This window comes from Amia ocellicauda, unplaced genomic scaffold (assembly GCF_036373705.1).
Source record: "Amia ocellicauda isolate fAmiCal2 unplaced genomic scaffold, fAmiCal2.hap1 HAP1_SCAFFOLD_74, whole genome shotgun sequence".
NCBI classification, from domain to species: Eukaryota; Metazoa; Chordata; class Actinopteri; order Amiiformes; family Amiidae; genus Amia; species Amia ocellicauda.
Genome location: NW_027103001.1, coordinates 137,567 through 154,196, shown reverse-complemented (window position 1 = coordinate 154,196; position 16,630 = coordinate 137,567). Strand labels below are relative to the sequence as shown.

General features: G+C 40.3%; 1 non-coding gene across 1 annotated transcript; it reads right to left on the bottom strand.

Annotated features, from left to right (window-relative positions):
• Positions 1–16,250: 16,250 nt before the first annotated feature.
• LOC136742592 (U5 spliceosomal RNA) lies at positions 16,251–16,365 on the bottom strand. Its single transcript, XR_010814963.1, has one exon. It is a non-coding gene; the product is annotated as a U5 spliceosomal RNA (small nuclear RNA).
• Positions 16,366–16,630: the final 265 nt, after the last annotated feature.

Below are 16,630 nucleotides of genomic sequence, written 5' to 3'. Positions count from 1 at the left end.
CTATGTTTCATTAAATTAGTTATGTTACACCTTTAGTTATACCTGTAGTAACTTCATTATTTTCCCTCATATTCCAGTCAATCACCATCAGAGTCTCTCGTGGCAGTACATTTGTCTCACACAGAACAAACTCTCCTTTCTCAACCGCTTTCAATTTTGGATAACATCGCACTGCATCCCAACAGCTGTTCTTTCTCCTATTCCTAATTTCTTACAAGAAAATGCAAGTTATATTTGATCGATTTGTATTATTACCATTTATATACATTTCACTACATTATTGTAGTTAATGAATGTATTTAATCTTTGGAAAATAAGCCTTTTCATTGATCTCAATAATGATGTCCAGGTACTTCAGGAAAGCACATTTTCAAAAAATGTGTCCAGTCAATGATTTCCCCAACTAAGAACCTGCGTGGGCACTAAGACTGTCCTCCTGCGCGGCTCATGTCTTTATTGTGTCACTTCCTCCTATTGAAGTCCAATCTACACCAGTACAGGTTCAGAAGAACTGTTCCCGAATCCAGATTGAACTGATCAATAGTTAATTTCTTACCTACACATTGTATTTAGGGATCTATTACTAGGGATTTAAAAACTCTTCATTGTGGATTTCATAGCTTCCAAATGAGCACATCGTTAATTTCCTGGAGTATCTGGTTATCTATTTATCAATATGTAAGAAACCTTCACCGAATGTTTGTGGTTGCCTCGGATTCCTATTTCTAAATTTGGCTCTAATTCCATTTCTAACATGTTACTTTTAACTTCTGTATTCGTAAGACCTATTTAAATAACTTAATTTTGTATTATTATTTCTGTTTGCAATAGCATTCTGTGTACAGTTAAATGCTGACTTTCTTGTAGGTCTGTTATTACAACATATTTAACTGGCGTTTTTTAGCTATCATTCTGTAACTATTTGTGACTTATGACTCTCTTAGTCATATTCTGGACTATACAGTACATGAAAAAGTCAAAATATGGACATTTACCTTGCGCAAACTGAAAACGTACAAACATACAAAGAGACACATATTAATTTATATCCATAGTAAATTCAGATACCATGGTTTTGGTTGGCATGTTAAATTGACCTGCAGTGTCTCAAACTACCCTTATTTATTACTTATCTAGTAATTTTCCTTCAGTATCTTGAGGACTGTCATTTATACTGAAAAACATATACAGTGGGGGAAAAAAGTATTTGATCCCCTGCTGATTTTGTACGTTTGCCCACTGACAAAGAAATGATCAGTCTATAATTTTAATGGTAGGTGTATTTTAACAGTGAGAGACAGAATAACAACAAACAAATCCAGAAAAATGCATTTCAAAAAAGTTATAAATTGATTTGCATGTTAATGAGGGAAATAAGTATTTGAGCCCTTCAACTTATTACTTGGTGGCAAAACCCTTGTTGGCAATCACAGAGGTCAGACGATTCTTGTAGTTGGCCACCAGGTTTGCACACATCTCAGGAGGGATTTTGTCCCACTCCTCTTTGCAGATCCTCTCCAAGTCATTAAGGTTTCGAGGCTGATATTTGGCAACTCGAACCTTCAGCTCCCTCCACAGATTTTCTATGGGATTAGGGTCTGGAGACTGGCTAGGCCACTCCAGGACCTTAATGTGCTTCTTCTTGAGCCACTCCTTTGTTGCCTTGGCTGTGTGTTTTGGGTCATTGTCATGCTGGAATACCCATCCACGACCCATTTTCAATGCCCTGGCTGAGGGAAGGAGGTTCTCACCCAAGATTTGACGGTACATGGCCCCGTTCATCGTCCCTTTGATGCGGTGCAGTTGTCCTGTCCCCTTAGCAGAAAAACACCCCCAAAGCATAATGTTTCCACCTCCATGTTTGACGGTGGGGATGGTGTTCTTGGGGTCATTCCTCCTCCTCCAAACACGGCGAGTTGAGTTGATGCCAAAGAGCTCGATTTTGGTCTCATCTGACCACAACACTTTCACCCAGTTCTCCCCTGAATCATTCAGATGTTCATTGGCAAACTTCAGACGGGCCTGTACATGTGCTTTCTTGAGCAGGGGGACCTTGCGGGCGCTGCAGGATTTCAGTCCTTCACGGCGTAGTGTGTTACCAATTGTTTTCTTGGTGACTATGGTCCCAGCTGCCTTGAGATCATTAACAAGATCCTCCTGTGTAGTTCTGGGCTGATTCCTCACCGTTCTCATGATCATTGAAACTCCACGAGGTGAGATCTTGCATGGAGCCCCAGATTGAGGGAGACTGACAGTTATTTTGTGTTTCTTCCATTTGCGAATAATCGCACCAACTGTTGTCACCTTCTCACCAAGCTGCTTGGCGATGGTCTTGTAGCCCATTCCAGCCTTGTGTAGGTCTACAATCTTGTCCCTGACATCCTTGGACAGCTCTTTGGTCTTGGCCATGGTGGAGAGTTTGGAATCTGATTGATTTATTGCTTCTGTGGATAGGTGTCTTTTATACAGGTAATGAGCTGAGATTAGGAGCACTCCCTTTAAGAGAGTGCTCCTAATCTCAGCTCGTTACCTGTATAAAAGACACCTGGGAGCCAGAAATCTTGCTGATTGATAGGGGATCAAATACTTATTTCCCTCATTAACATGCAAATCAATTTATAACTTTTTTGAAATGCGTTTTTCTGGATTTTGTTGTTGTTATTCTGTCTCTCACTGTTAAAATACACCTACCATTAAAATTATAGACTGATCATTTATTTGTCAATGGGCAAACGTACAAAATCAGCAGGGGATCAAATACTTTTTTCCCTCACTGTATATATATATTTTTAATTTGTCTTCGGGGCATTCAGATTGAATTATGCCTGTTGTCTTTTCTTTCTTTTCTCTAACAAATGTTTTAAGATAGCTAGCTTTGGTTTCTCATTTCTTAATGCTTTGTATTCCTATTTTGCAAAACCGTTTTTAGGTGCTCAAGTCTATCTGAATCAAAAGTCCCATCTTCTGGAAACCTTAATTTTCTGTCACCTATTGTCCAGTCAAACGCACCGCTTCACTCCATAGTTATCATACATGTACCTTACATGTGTACCTTTAAGTGGCGGGTCGCCCGTCTTACTAGAGCTGTTCCCACACAGTAACACGTTTTCCCATTTTCTATGTATCGTTTTGTACACAACAACCAAGGCGTGCAAGCCCGCAAAATAACAATAAACGACAGGGGAGAAAACATAGCAAAAAACAAGAAAACACAAATAATACTAAATCCTATATAGGAATAACAACAAACATGCTTTTCAATGTTTGCATTTATAGAACTTGTATATAACTTAATGACTTTTCTTCATTTACCATAAACACTATAAACTTCTATAAACTATAAACACGTTATTTTATATTATCACCGGCGTATCAGATATTGAACAATTAATTAGCGCTCCTTTTTTTTTTTTTTTTCTAATAGTAGGTCAAACCCACTTAAGCCTGCGGGAACCCAGACAGGAAAACGCAGTCCTGTTCCTTCACAAACAGAAACCATGCTCCTCGGTTATTGGTGTCAATGGATCTCATTATCCTGAAACTTTCATGATCGAAACATGGAATACTGTTTGTCAGTTTCCATAAAACTATGCATTAAGAGTAATGCAACAGTCACTTATCATTTTGAGCAGCTGTATCAATTGATAGTTAGATCTTTGTAATGAAATGAATAGACAGTGATCTCAGATGTAATGTGTGAATTGCATTTTGAAATGGTAATACTTTGATGTTAAGTTGTGTCATTTTAGTTCAATGAACAAATGATCTGAGGTTGATGTGTATTGTATCCAAGCAATTGTAAAAAAGTGTTAGAGTTTTGAAAAATGTGCATTTTGATCATCGGGTGTGAGTTTAGTGTCTAGAGTTTTGAAAAATGACATCAAGGTTCTGAAATGAGTGCCAAAGTGATTGTAAAAAAGTGTAATATCAGGGGACAGTGGCTATTAGTGATCTGGCCTTCCGTGGCCTCTGTATTAATGTAACAGGTCACATTGTATGTGTACACTGATACTTGATAGTATAATATAGTACAAGTAAAAAACATACATAGGTATCATAGAAGTATTTTGCAGAAATGATTTTGGATAGTTATCAAAATGGAGAGGAAATGCTAAATCCAGTCTCCCCAGGCTGAGCTTCTATTGCTGCACCTGCTAAGTGGCTGCTGGCCCCACTATATGGATAGAGCCACACCAAGTACAAGAGTCTCCCCATTGCTATTTATATCTCCCTATCCAATCTTATATACGTGTCAGGGTGGGGTGCCTATTCCCCTGCATGCTTTGAAACCTATAACACCTGGGACGCACACTTGGGATCCGGTTCCTCTGCCCCTCACATACACATGAGGAATCCTAGGTGCTCAATACGTCATACTGTCTCGTTCATCTCATGTGTAAACTATGGACAAATACATGACTAAACGTGTTTAGTTGCTTTTCCCAGAATGCTTTGCGCCACGATATGCAAATAACGGGGACTATGATTGGCTCCCTGACATTACCCACACTGCGACTGATGCTACCCATTTCACTACCCAACAAAGACCCATAATATGCATGTGTCTGTCTGTCTGTCTGTCTGTCAAAGTATGTGTCTGTGTCTGTTTGTGTGTGTTTGTGTGTCTGTCTCTGTGTGAAAATGTGCCTGTCTCTGTGTGAAAGTGAGTGTGTCTGTGTCTGTGTCTGTCTGTCTGTGAAAGTGAGTGTGTGAAAGTGTGTGTGAGTGTCTGTCTGTCTGTCTGTCTTTGAAAGTGTGTGTGAGTGTCTGTCTGTCATGTAACTTGCACATCTGTTAGGGCACCATATGCAGAGATGTACACATATTGTTCCTTTTCCATATACACTCACCTAAAGGATTATTAGGAACACCATACTAATACTGTGTTTGACCCCCTTTCGCCTTCAGAACTGCCTTAATTCTACGTGGCATTGATTCAACAAGGTGCTGAAAGCATTCTTTAGAAATGTTGGCCCATATTGATAGGATAGCATCTTGCAGTTGATGGAGATTTGTGGGATGCACATCCAGGGCACGAAGCTCCCGTTCCACCTGTAGTGTAAGGTACACTTATAAATTTCAATTAAAGAAGTGAATTTATAGTATCACCTTATCACGAATCCTGGAATCTTGTAGAACTCAATTTCTGTAATAATTGGACACAGACACCAATTCCAAAGATATAAATTGTCAAATTTATTCAAAACAAAGACTAAATGTAGCACTACACTAATTATACAAAAGGGAAAAACTAATTAAAATTCAACTCTATATCAACAAATCAAAGACAAATCACTTCCGTGACCAAATCAAAGACCATGGGATCGCATATGATAACACAAATCGTTAAACAAAAGAGGTTATAAACACATTGACTACAATACCAGTTAGTAAGATGAAGGTGAGTCTCTTGTTAGTATTATTAGTCAGACATTAAATAACTACGCAGGTTAGTATTTATGTCAGGTAACTTCTCGTTATATATATATCAGTCTCATTAACGTTTAGGTGGAGAGAAAGACCCTATCATTACTTGTTACCACAATTTCCCTTAACTGATTATTATTCAATGATTAAGGATAGGCAGGGCCACCTATAATCTGGTGTCTATTAACTTGTGTCAATTTCAGACTAAACAGTTAAACAGGAATGAGAAGATATTTCTCGGCGTTGACAGATTTTATTTCTAAAATTATCAACAAAACAGTTTAATGCAACACACATTTATATTTAAGAAAACTAAATGATATTACACATTCTAGAGTTATGAATCACAGATTAACATTTCTAATTGATTTCTCAAATGTCATGAATCATGAACTCCAAACTGTTAAACTTATCTGAACTTCGTCGCAGAGAGGCCTCTCTGGCTTCGGGCTCAGATAACAGCACACGGCACGAGGTCCGTGTGGTTTGGAACAAAGGCAGTCCGGTTCGGCTTTGTCCAAGAACTTCCACTCAGTCGATGCACCTGGAAGTTGGGGTTTCGCGAAAGTAGAGTCGTTTCCAAACAGATTTTCCACTGGTTTGAAGGCTCCAAGGTTGTGCACAAAATCTTCTTTGTAAGCAGGTTTCCACCGTAGTTACTTGAAGACAAAGTCATTGAGGAAAGCAGGGCCCTGTTTGTTCCAAGGGTCAAGTTTCTTAAAACTCAAATAGCTATTTAAATGACTGACACTTTCGTATTCAGTCGACTTAGTCATTTGTCCAGCTGTAAAACTCCACTGATCAGGTGGGCACAGGCGGGCAGCGCAGTCTGTAAAGTTCTTTATTTAATAAAGTCCTTTAAAAGAATTCTTTGTACGGCTCAATCTCCTTCTCCCAGTTTAACTCTTCTGTTGCCGGCAAAGACTTGGTTGGTTTCTGGTTCCGGTTCGGGCAACAGAGCTACAGGTTGAGCTGTGGCAGCGAGTTACTGGTTCAGGTGAGAGAGAGAGAGAAAGAAAGGCCGTGTTTGTCCTTTATAGTCTATCAGATCAATAGGTGATTGGTTCCTGAGTTCTTGAGATTGGATTTCGGTTTCAGCCCCCAGTGTCCTATTGGAGGGGGGCTTGATTTATGACTGATGTCAATCCATGCCATCTTTTGGAAATGCCGGTTGGCCTGGGTTCGTAGCTCTATGTCGGGATTTCGGCTCTCATCCACTTCAAAGAGTTTTTATCACCTACAGGCCCCTTTCTCCAGACATCTCATAGCAGAATAACAAACTATTTGGCCTCTTCTCGGTGCCATCCTCCCCAAAACTGTCACTTTGATGCAAACCAGTTCCAAGCTGATGAGCTAAGGAAATCTGATAACTTTGGGGGGGAGAGGTCTTCTTTAGATCCGTGCTTCAGCTCAGAGCCCAAATACTCTTATCCAAATACACCCAACATAACGCTACATACCCCCTTTCTTGAATGGGACTGAGGTCGACTAGGGCGTTATCCCCTTCAAGACAAAATAAGACGTTAAGCATTCATCTCAAAGTTATGTAACAGAATTCAACAGTGGACTTCACCATTCATGACCCCGAGAAATCAAAGAAAACAAACTAATAGTTCATTATTTAAGCAGAATGTATTCCAATCAAATTGACAATCCTATACTAGCACATATACAGGTTACATATTATAACACAAGTACATTAAAACAAAAAAACAATTGGTATTACTCAGTATTGAGTATGGTTACTGACGGTAACCAATAGGTGGAAGTTGATTAACAGAGGGAGGTGACTGGGAATTCAGGTGTTATTCAGGCACCTGACCTTCACTATGTCTATAATAGTTGGTAGGGACCTGGGTTCGAATGGTTGGCTTACATGGTAAGCCGGTGCCCCCTTTAGGGACATGCACAAAAAATGGTCTCATTGGGAAGTTGTACCTTGGTGGCTGTATCATATCTGTCATTCAATTCCACCGGCTTTGGTGATTCAACTTGAGCCCACAACCTGTTCAATAGATCCTGACCAATGATCAACTTCTCTGTTTCAAATTTGGAAATATAAACTGGATGAACCAACTTAATCTTCCCAAAGGTGAACTCTAACAATGCCTTTTGAGTGAGCTGTGCCTTAGTCTCTGTGTAACTTGTAATGTTCACACTACAAGCTTCCACTTTCAGTCGTTGGTCTGAGGTTTCCATAATTTGTTTCAGGTTGCCCATTGTGGTGGCAGACATTAAACAAATTTCAGCCCCAGTGTCCAACAAGGCTCCTCACTCCCACACATTCTCAATGGTCACTTCTATGTAAACTTGCTTGGCTCTGCCTCTCTGTGTCAGATCACCCAGTAACATCACCAAAGGTTCAGCTTGCCTGCAGGCAACTTCCCCCACTGGGAGGTCCCAGTGGGCTGATGTGTCAGAGAAACCCCCCTGCTGTTCCTCACATCCAATCAAAAACACAGAGGCGGGGACAGGGGGTGGTTCCAGAGCTAGTCATTCCTTAGGTGGCGAGTCCGGCCCTTTACCCTGGCTACTAACTTCCAGTTTGGGAAGAGGGGGCAAAGGGAGCAGAGCTAAGCGTAGCAGTAGCTCAGAAACTGCAACATTGCTCAGAGACTGAGTTAACCCACCTAGGCTAGGAGCAGATTTCTTTTTTTTATTGTAAGCCTGGGTGTCTTGGATTCCATCCTTGGGAGGTTCTTTCCTTCTTTGAATCTCTGTCCCCTCTAACTCCAGTGGAGAAATAGGGCTCTCAGAGCGCCTTGCCAGTACTTGGGTGCTTGAATCTTTACGATCAGAAGTGCTATTGTACTTGCTTTCCCAAGCTTTCTGTGCCATTTTTTCGAATTTCAGCTATGTTCATATACGTTGCGTCTGCATGTAATATGATCATTTCCTTAATCGTTGGGAACAAATTAGCAACAAACAACCCTTTAAAGCTCACCTCTTCCTCGGCCCCGGGTCGATCTTGACCCGCAAAATAGGTTTTCCTAAGCTTTTCATAGTAATCACGGGGGGACTCATGCTTACCCTGTTTGATCTGGTGTGTGGCAGTCACTGCTGCCACTGGATCAATGAACCTGGAATAGTCCCTAACTAATGCTCTGCACAAGCGTTGAAACCTATCGCAGACCATGGACCCTTGCCTCTCCATCTAAGAATGGACTTGGCGAGAGGTAGTTTTGCGGATTAGGAGAACCTTTTCCTTCTCCGTAGCCTCAGGATAGAAACTCAAAGCATACTTAATGTCCTTAATATACGCTTCCACATTTCCTTCCTTGTCTGCTGGGTTAAAGGTTTCACAATCTTTAGCCAGTTCTCTCAACTGGCGCATGTTAACCTTTCGGTCTGGACTCTCGGGAGAGGAAGTTCGTCTGTGCGACGAGCTTCTTACCCTGGGTGGAGAAAGACTACAGGGAGGGGTACGATCAGGACGAGGCAACCTGGGGCCTAAATGTGGAGACGGTGTGCGACTCCGTGCATTGGCCGGTTCCGGCTGTTCCTTTATGCTGTCAGGTGTCAGCTTTGCAGCCCACCAAGAGGCAGCTTTCAGGGCCCCTATTTGTTGCTTGAGACGCTCATTTTCAACTTCAGTTGATTTGAGTTCTCCCCTAAGCACCTGATTTACTCTCCTCATTTCTTCACTGTCCCTTTTTAAATGTATGACCTCGCCTTCGAGTATCTCCATTTTTACAGTGCCCAAATCTTTCTCCCTGACTGTTTTGCAAAGACGCATTTCCAAAACATCCCGGTCCTTCAAAACTATCCTTTCATTTTCAACCGCTTTACATCTGTCATTTTGCAGACCTTTTACTTGGATCAGAGTTGTTTCCAATTCAACTTGACATTGTCTTAAATCATTTCCTAATTGCTCTCTCTGTTCAATTAAGTCCTCTTTTTCAGCATTCAACACAATGACTTGTTTTCCACAAGTATCTAGCTTTCCTTCAAATTCTAAAACCATTCCATGCCGTTTGGCTCTTTCTTCTTTCGCTTTAGCATACTTTTCTCCTAGCTTTTTCAGTTTTTCAAACTTGCTTATGATCCAGTTCACTACCCTTGAGCTCGCAAGTGCTAAGCTAGCCATAACTTTCATCACCTCTATCGACTCTTTTTCGAGTTGCGTCGTAGTGTCGTTTACCAACTGAGTTCGACGCGACTCTACTTCAAAGTCCAAACTGCCTAGGCGTCCAAGGAATTCAGGAATCTCTGTTCCTGGTACCTTAACAATCAATGCTTCACATGGGGACATTTGGGTAATCATTGTTTTGGCTATTCAGTAACAACCCAACAGAACAGTACTCGATTAATCACCTAATGACTCTAATGCCAACGCTTAGGATATCAACAATTTATCACAAGTAACTAAAACAGACTTAATCTTTTGTGACTTTGGATTTATGACTGATGTCAATCCATGCCATCTTTTGGAAATGCCGGTTGGCCTGGGTTCGTAGCTCTATGTCGGGATTTCGGCTCTCATCCACTTCAAAGAGTTTTTATCACCCACAGGCCCCTTTCTCCAGACATCTCATAGCAGAATAACAAACTATTTGGCCTCTTCTCGGTGCCATCCTCCCCAAAACTGTCACTTTGATGCAAACCAGTTCCAAGCTGATGAGCTAAGGAAATCTGATAACTTTGGGGGGGAGAGGTCTTCTTTAGATCCGTGCTTCAGCTCAGAGCCCAAATACTCTTATCCAAATACACCCAACATAACGCTACACACCACATCCCAAAGATGCTCTATTGGGTTGAGATCTGGTGACTGTGGGGGCCAGTTTAGTACAGTGAACTCATTGTCATGTTCAAGAAACCAATTTGAAATGATTCGACCTTTGTGACATGGTACATTATCCTGCAGGAAGTAGCCATCAGAGGATGGGTACATGGTGGTCATAAAGGGATGGACATGGTCAGAAACAACGGGCCGTGGCATTTAAACGATGCCCAATTGGCACTAAGGGGCCTAAAATGTGCCAAGAAAACATCCCCCACACCATTACATCCACCACCACCAGCCTGCACAGTGGTAACAAGGCATGATGGATCCATGTTCTCATTCTGTTTACGCCAAATTCTGACTCTGAAATCGAGACTCATCAGACCAGGCAACATTTTTCCAGTCTTCAACTGTCCAATTTTGGTGAGCTTGTGCAAATTGTAGCCTCTTTTTCCTATTTGTAGTGGAGATGAGTGGTACCCAGTGGGGTCTTCTGCTGTTGTAGCCCATCCGCCTCAAGGTTGTACGTGTTGTGGCTTCACAAATGCTTTGCTGCATACCTCGGTTGTAACGAGTGGTTATTTCAGTCAAAGTTGCTCTTCTATCAGCTTGAATCGAGTCGGCCCATTCTCCTCTGAGCTCTAGCATCAACAAGGCATTTTCGCCCACAGGACTGCCGCATACTGGATGTTTTTCCCTTTTCACACCATTCTTTGTAAACCCTAGAAATGGTTGTGCGTGAAAATCCCAGTAACTGAGCAGATTGTGAAATACTCAGACCGGCCCGTCTGGCACCAACAACCATGCCACGCTCAAAATTGCTTAAATCACCTTTCATTCCCATTCAGACATTCAGTTTGGAGTTCAGGAGATTGTCTTGACCAGGACCACACCCCTAAATGCATTGAAGCAACTGCCATGTGATTGGTTGGTTAGATAATTGCATTAATGAGAAATTGAACAGGTGTTCCTAATAATCCTTTAGGTGAGTGTATATGTATGTATGTATGTATGCATGTCCAATTGCTTTGACAATTCAAATGCACTGAATTGAGAGAGAGAGAGAGAGAGAGAGAGAGAGAGAGAGAGAGAGAGAGAGAGAGAGAGAGTTGTAGTCCAGACCACTGCAAAATTCCTGCTGAAGTGATCTGGATCACCACCCAATGGCCCAAGGACCACTGCAAACTTGGATTTCAATGTATTTGTGTAATCTGTGTTGCAATAGCACCTACCATGTTCCTTTGTGGTGATCTGGTTAATTCTGATCTGGGAAAACCACAATCCTGCAGGTTTAATAAGTCTCTCTACACATCAGTCCCTGAGTACCTTCAACCAATGGTCATTTTGACCAATTAAGCCCAAGATTTGAGTCAATTAAGTTGTCAAGGACTACCCAGTGAAGACGTGAACTCACGACTAGGTCACACTGTGAGCTCACCAGAGCAGACATTACACTGAGCTCACTGTGAGCTCACTTAGCGCTTTTCCAGCGACATGGTGACGGTGCTGGAGCCGGAGCCGCTGCCCGTAGCCGGTGGCTAACCCACCTCTATGTTACAAATGTTCCCTAAACACTTATTTTGCAAGATCAATAAAAATCCTTTAAGAAATTTAAACTTTTACTGACACACATAGTTAATAGCAATGTATTATAACTTTACCAAAAAAAATAATCTGTATATCTTTAATTGTTTAGACGTTATTAAGATATAATGCATCTTTCACATAGGGAACATTTGTAACATGTTAGGAAAAACAAACAAATGATTTGAAAATATTCATAATTACAGCATACAATTTGTCAGGCTTCATAAGAATGGTATTTATAACATACTCTGTAAAAATCAAGCAAATAGCATTTGTGGTTCACGAGAAAATATATATATATATAATCAAAGCTATCAGACTATAGCAGCCGGTGTATGAAGACACATACGATTATACAGCATTATTTGGCAGCTTCGCAAGACCTAATTTGAAACGTTGTTGGTAAGTTAGATAATTAGTGGGGACCCTCTATTTGCAGTTCTTCCCCTCCATAATTGCTAAAATAAAGTTTTACTGACATTTTATTGACCCTACCACTGCATAGGGCACATCTGTAACATGAACGCTACTGAATGGCACATACATTGAAAACTACGGAGAACTGAGACAAATCCACTTTACACTTCATAAATAATCTTAAAACGTTTCCAACCAAGGCAACACCCACTTGAAATACGTTCATTCTCATTTTTGGTAAACAAAAAGAGAGATTGTTACATATGTTCCCTATGATGCATCTACAGAGAGAGAGAGAGAGACAGACACTAACTCTCTCTCTCTCTCAGCTGGGAGTGTGTGGGAGGGGTCTGCAGTGAGCGGGAGTGCTGCTGAGAGCTCTGTCCTTTGGCTGCGTTTTTTTGTTGCTTTACTTTTTTCAGTTTGTTTATTTTGTCTTCTGTTTTCAGTGCTTTTCTTATTGTGGGGGAACAGGGGAGGGGAGGGGGGAGTACCGGTAGTTCTTCCCGGGTCGGGGGGTCGGACCCCCTGAATGCGTCTTTTGAAAAACTGACCCGACGCCATGGAGTCAAGATCGCTCCGGTGCAGTTCTGCCCCCTAGAGCAGTGTGTGTTAGCGGTTGGGGAGGTAGCAGGGTGTGAAAATATCAAGTCTGCTGCCATTGTTATCTTCTTAAAAACCACTGATCTGCTCAATCAGCTAGTGGCTAATGGCACAGTGTTAGACGACACTTTCACCCCGGTGTTGCCGCTCGCTGCTCCTGCCCGGAAGGTAACGCTGTCTAACGTCCCTCCGTTCATCCGCACCGGCTCGGGCAGCTGATGTCCGGCATTAAGAGGGTCCCGCTGGGCTGCAAAGCCCCGCAACTGAAACACGTCGTGTCCTTCCGAAGGCAGCTGTATATGATCCTCAATAACATCAATGAGGATCTTAATGTCTCCGAAGTTGGATCTCTCTTGCTGCCACCACCACGAAGATTGCTCTTTAGTAATGTTGGAAAGTCAAAGACAGCAACCGTCAGGGTTCTTGCATATGACGTATTCGTGCTGCACCTCTCTGCAAGGATCCAGGACAGTTTGTCAATGTAAACTCCAGTGCCTGGGAATATTTCCACCTAAAAGACAATGGTAAATAAAAAACAAGTTTATCCCCAAACTATTCTTATATTATGTTAAGTGGAATACATTATCAGTAAGGCTGTGATTTTGTTACAGAAATGTGTTATTAAAGACCACAGTATGTCTCAATTCTAAGTTTATTAATTTACAGACATAATAAAGTCAGTGAATCTGTGACACCCATAATTCAATTACATTCTTATTATCAACTATAACTATGAATATAACTGATAATGTAGCATCATTAGATTGTTTACAACCAATATTTGTTTTCAATATATATATTTTTACCTTGTCTTTGTAATATTGTAGACCAAGAGTGTTATACCTGTTTTGGTGATTCTTTGTCAGATTCAGAACAATTTGCTGTGGGGCTGTCAGAACCACTTGATGGTGACACACTTTTGTCTTCATTGCTGATAAATGTGGCTTTTGTTACAATTTTTTTCAGATTGTCCAAAAGGTCTGGAATCTCTGGAGAAAAAAACCTTAGTATTAAATGATAATCATTTCTAGTAATATATTTAATACAAAGTGAAAACAAAACCATCAATGCCTGCAATTATACTTGAGAGACTTGCTCTATGTTATTGGCAAACTGACCTTTTTGTGGGTCATTAACATTAGCTACGAAAAAAATAAAAGAGATAAAATACAAGAATTACCAGGTCTAATGTAATGCATATAGTCATTAATGTAGGATTATGAAGTTATGTTGAAAAACTTTATTTAATAATCAGTATTATTAAACTATTAGACAGTGCACATTAAGAGTCTGTATTGTGGTTCTAGATTACTTCAGTATGATCAACTATAATACATTACTCTGGAATCTAAATTACTGAAGAATAACATTTATCAAGGTAAGGAATTATTTGCTATAAATAAAAAAACTTACCATCAACCATACGGTTTCGAAGACATTGGTTTTCATTTTTAAGTCTTGTGTTTTCCTTTTCGAGCTGCTTAACTTTTTGCTGTAGCTCAACTTCACTGGACTCTTTAAATGTCTGTAGAATATGACGGGATCTAATTCTTGAAGCTCCATCGGTTTTCTCTTATTTTGTGCTGTATTCAGAGAGAAAAAGAGTTTAAAATGAATATATATATATATATATATATATATATATATATATATATATATATATATATAATGAAAATGATTTAAAAAAAACAATCCTGCAATACATTTATTTAATATTTGCAGTAATTATCTCACCGGTAACTGTGGTTCATCAAGGTCACTATCATCTGAAATTTGAAGTTTTTTGTTTGGTTTAGGTACTGTCTTCATTTTAGGACAGGGCATTTTTGTTAGGTCATTAAGTTTTCTTCTTAGTTCGCCTTCTTTTCCTAAAATAAAAATAAAATAAATAAAACCCTGCATTATGTCCACAGATATTTGGGGATTATATTTATTTGTCATAAAAATACTGTGCTTTGACCATACAAATTAAGATGAACAGCCAACACTGAATCAAAACTGAAGTTAAATTATATCTGGTTTAATTTATTTTGTGATTTGGGGGATTTTATTGTAAAGCACAACACACAATAAATCGTTCTTACAAATGCCAGTCAAGTATGACGAGTTTTAGCGCCCTCACCACCACCTACCATGTTATAAGAGTATGTTAGAAGTACAACACATTAATAACTTAAACATTCATTTCAAATATACTGTGATTGTATATATCAAATAGCATGTAAAGACTTTAATGTTTTTTTTTAAATAAACATTGTTACCAGTCATAATGATCTGCGCTTCATGGACAGGCCATCCACCTTTTGGAGGTTTGTTCGTGTCTCTCCACTCTGCTCTGAAGTTTCGAGTCGTCTCTTCGTCATCATCAGCAATGCTGAATAAATCAAAATTGCGAAAGCAAGCAGTGGGAATCACGCTGTAAGAGTCTTTGTCGACCCCACTTTCCCACTTCACCAACGCGTGCATCACCGCCAAACTACCTTCACCTTCTCGTCCGTTTTTTCTGCGCGTTTTTCCCCCGACAACTCACGGCACAAAAAACAGTCCCGCTCTGCATTCTGGTACTTGGCGTTCTTAATAACACCAACAGGGTGTAATCGCATAGACCACTCGAGTATAAAGTACTACATATCCCATCAGTTACTGTTTTTTTTCATCTTCTGAAACTGCAATTTAGCACTTTCAACTGTTTCTTAGTGATTCCTAGAATTACTAACCGGTATTGTAGTCAATGTGTTTATAACCTTTTTTGTTTAACGATTTGTGTGTTATCCTATGTGATCCCATGGTCTTTGATTTGGTCACGGAAGTGATTTGTCTTTGATTTGTTGATCTAGAGTTGAATTTTAATTAGTTTTTCCCTTTTGTATAATTAGTGTAGTGCTACATTTAGTCTTTGTTTTTAAATAAATTTGACAATTTATATCTTTGGAATTGGTGTCTGCGTCCAATTATTACAGAAATTGAGTTCTACAAGACTCCAGGATTCGTGATAAGGTGATACTATGAATTCACTTCTTTAATTGAAATTTAAAAGTGTACCTTATGCTACATACATATATATATATATATATATATATATATATATATATGTATGTATGTATGTATGTATGTATGTCCAATTGCTTTGACAATACAAATGAATAGAATTGAGAGGGAGAGAGAGAGAGAGACAGACAGACAGACTGACAAACAGAAAAACAGACAGACACAGACACACACACACACAGAGCCAGCCAGCCAGCCAGCTCAGCGATGACATCACGAGCCTCTCTCAGCTGACTGCTATGACATCACAGAGCACGTACATTCCGTTGCTTGCCGTCTGTCAACCACTCAGTCACTGCCAGCCAGACTGGCTGGCTGGCTGGATGGGGGGGGCTGCTTGCTGCTGCTGCGTACCTTAGCAAGCTTATTTGCTTGACCGGCCTTCCTACTCCTCTGCCCACATGCCCACCTATGCCCGATCTGCTGTTCACCTGGATCACAGCTCCGCCCCAACAAGGCAGATCCTCCCAAAAATGGTACAAACTCACCCACGATCCCCTCCACGGAAAGCTTTAGCAAAAGGCAAAAGCGTTATACGTAATGAAGAGGAACCCGAGTCCAAGACGCATCCGACCAGCCATACATATTTGTGTGTATTAAAGATCACATTTTCTTACATTTAGTTTTTCTGTACTTTATTACATCTTATTGTGATTTATAAATGTATTGTTTCTTTTCCATATGTATGTATGTATGTATGTGTGTGTGTGTGTGTCTGTCTCTGTGTGAAAGTGAGTGTGTGTGTCTGTACGTGTGTGTGCCTGTCTCTGTGTGAAAGTGAGTGTGTGTGTGTGTGTGTGTGTATGTCTGTCTGTGAAAGTGTGT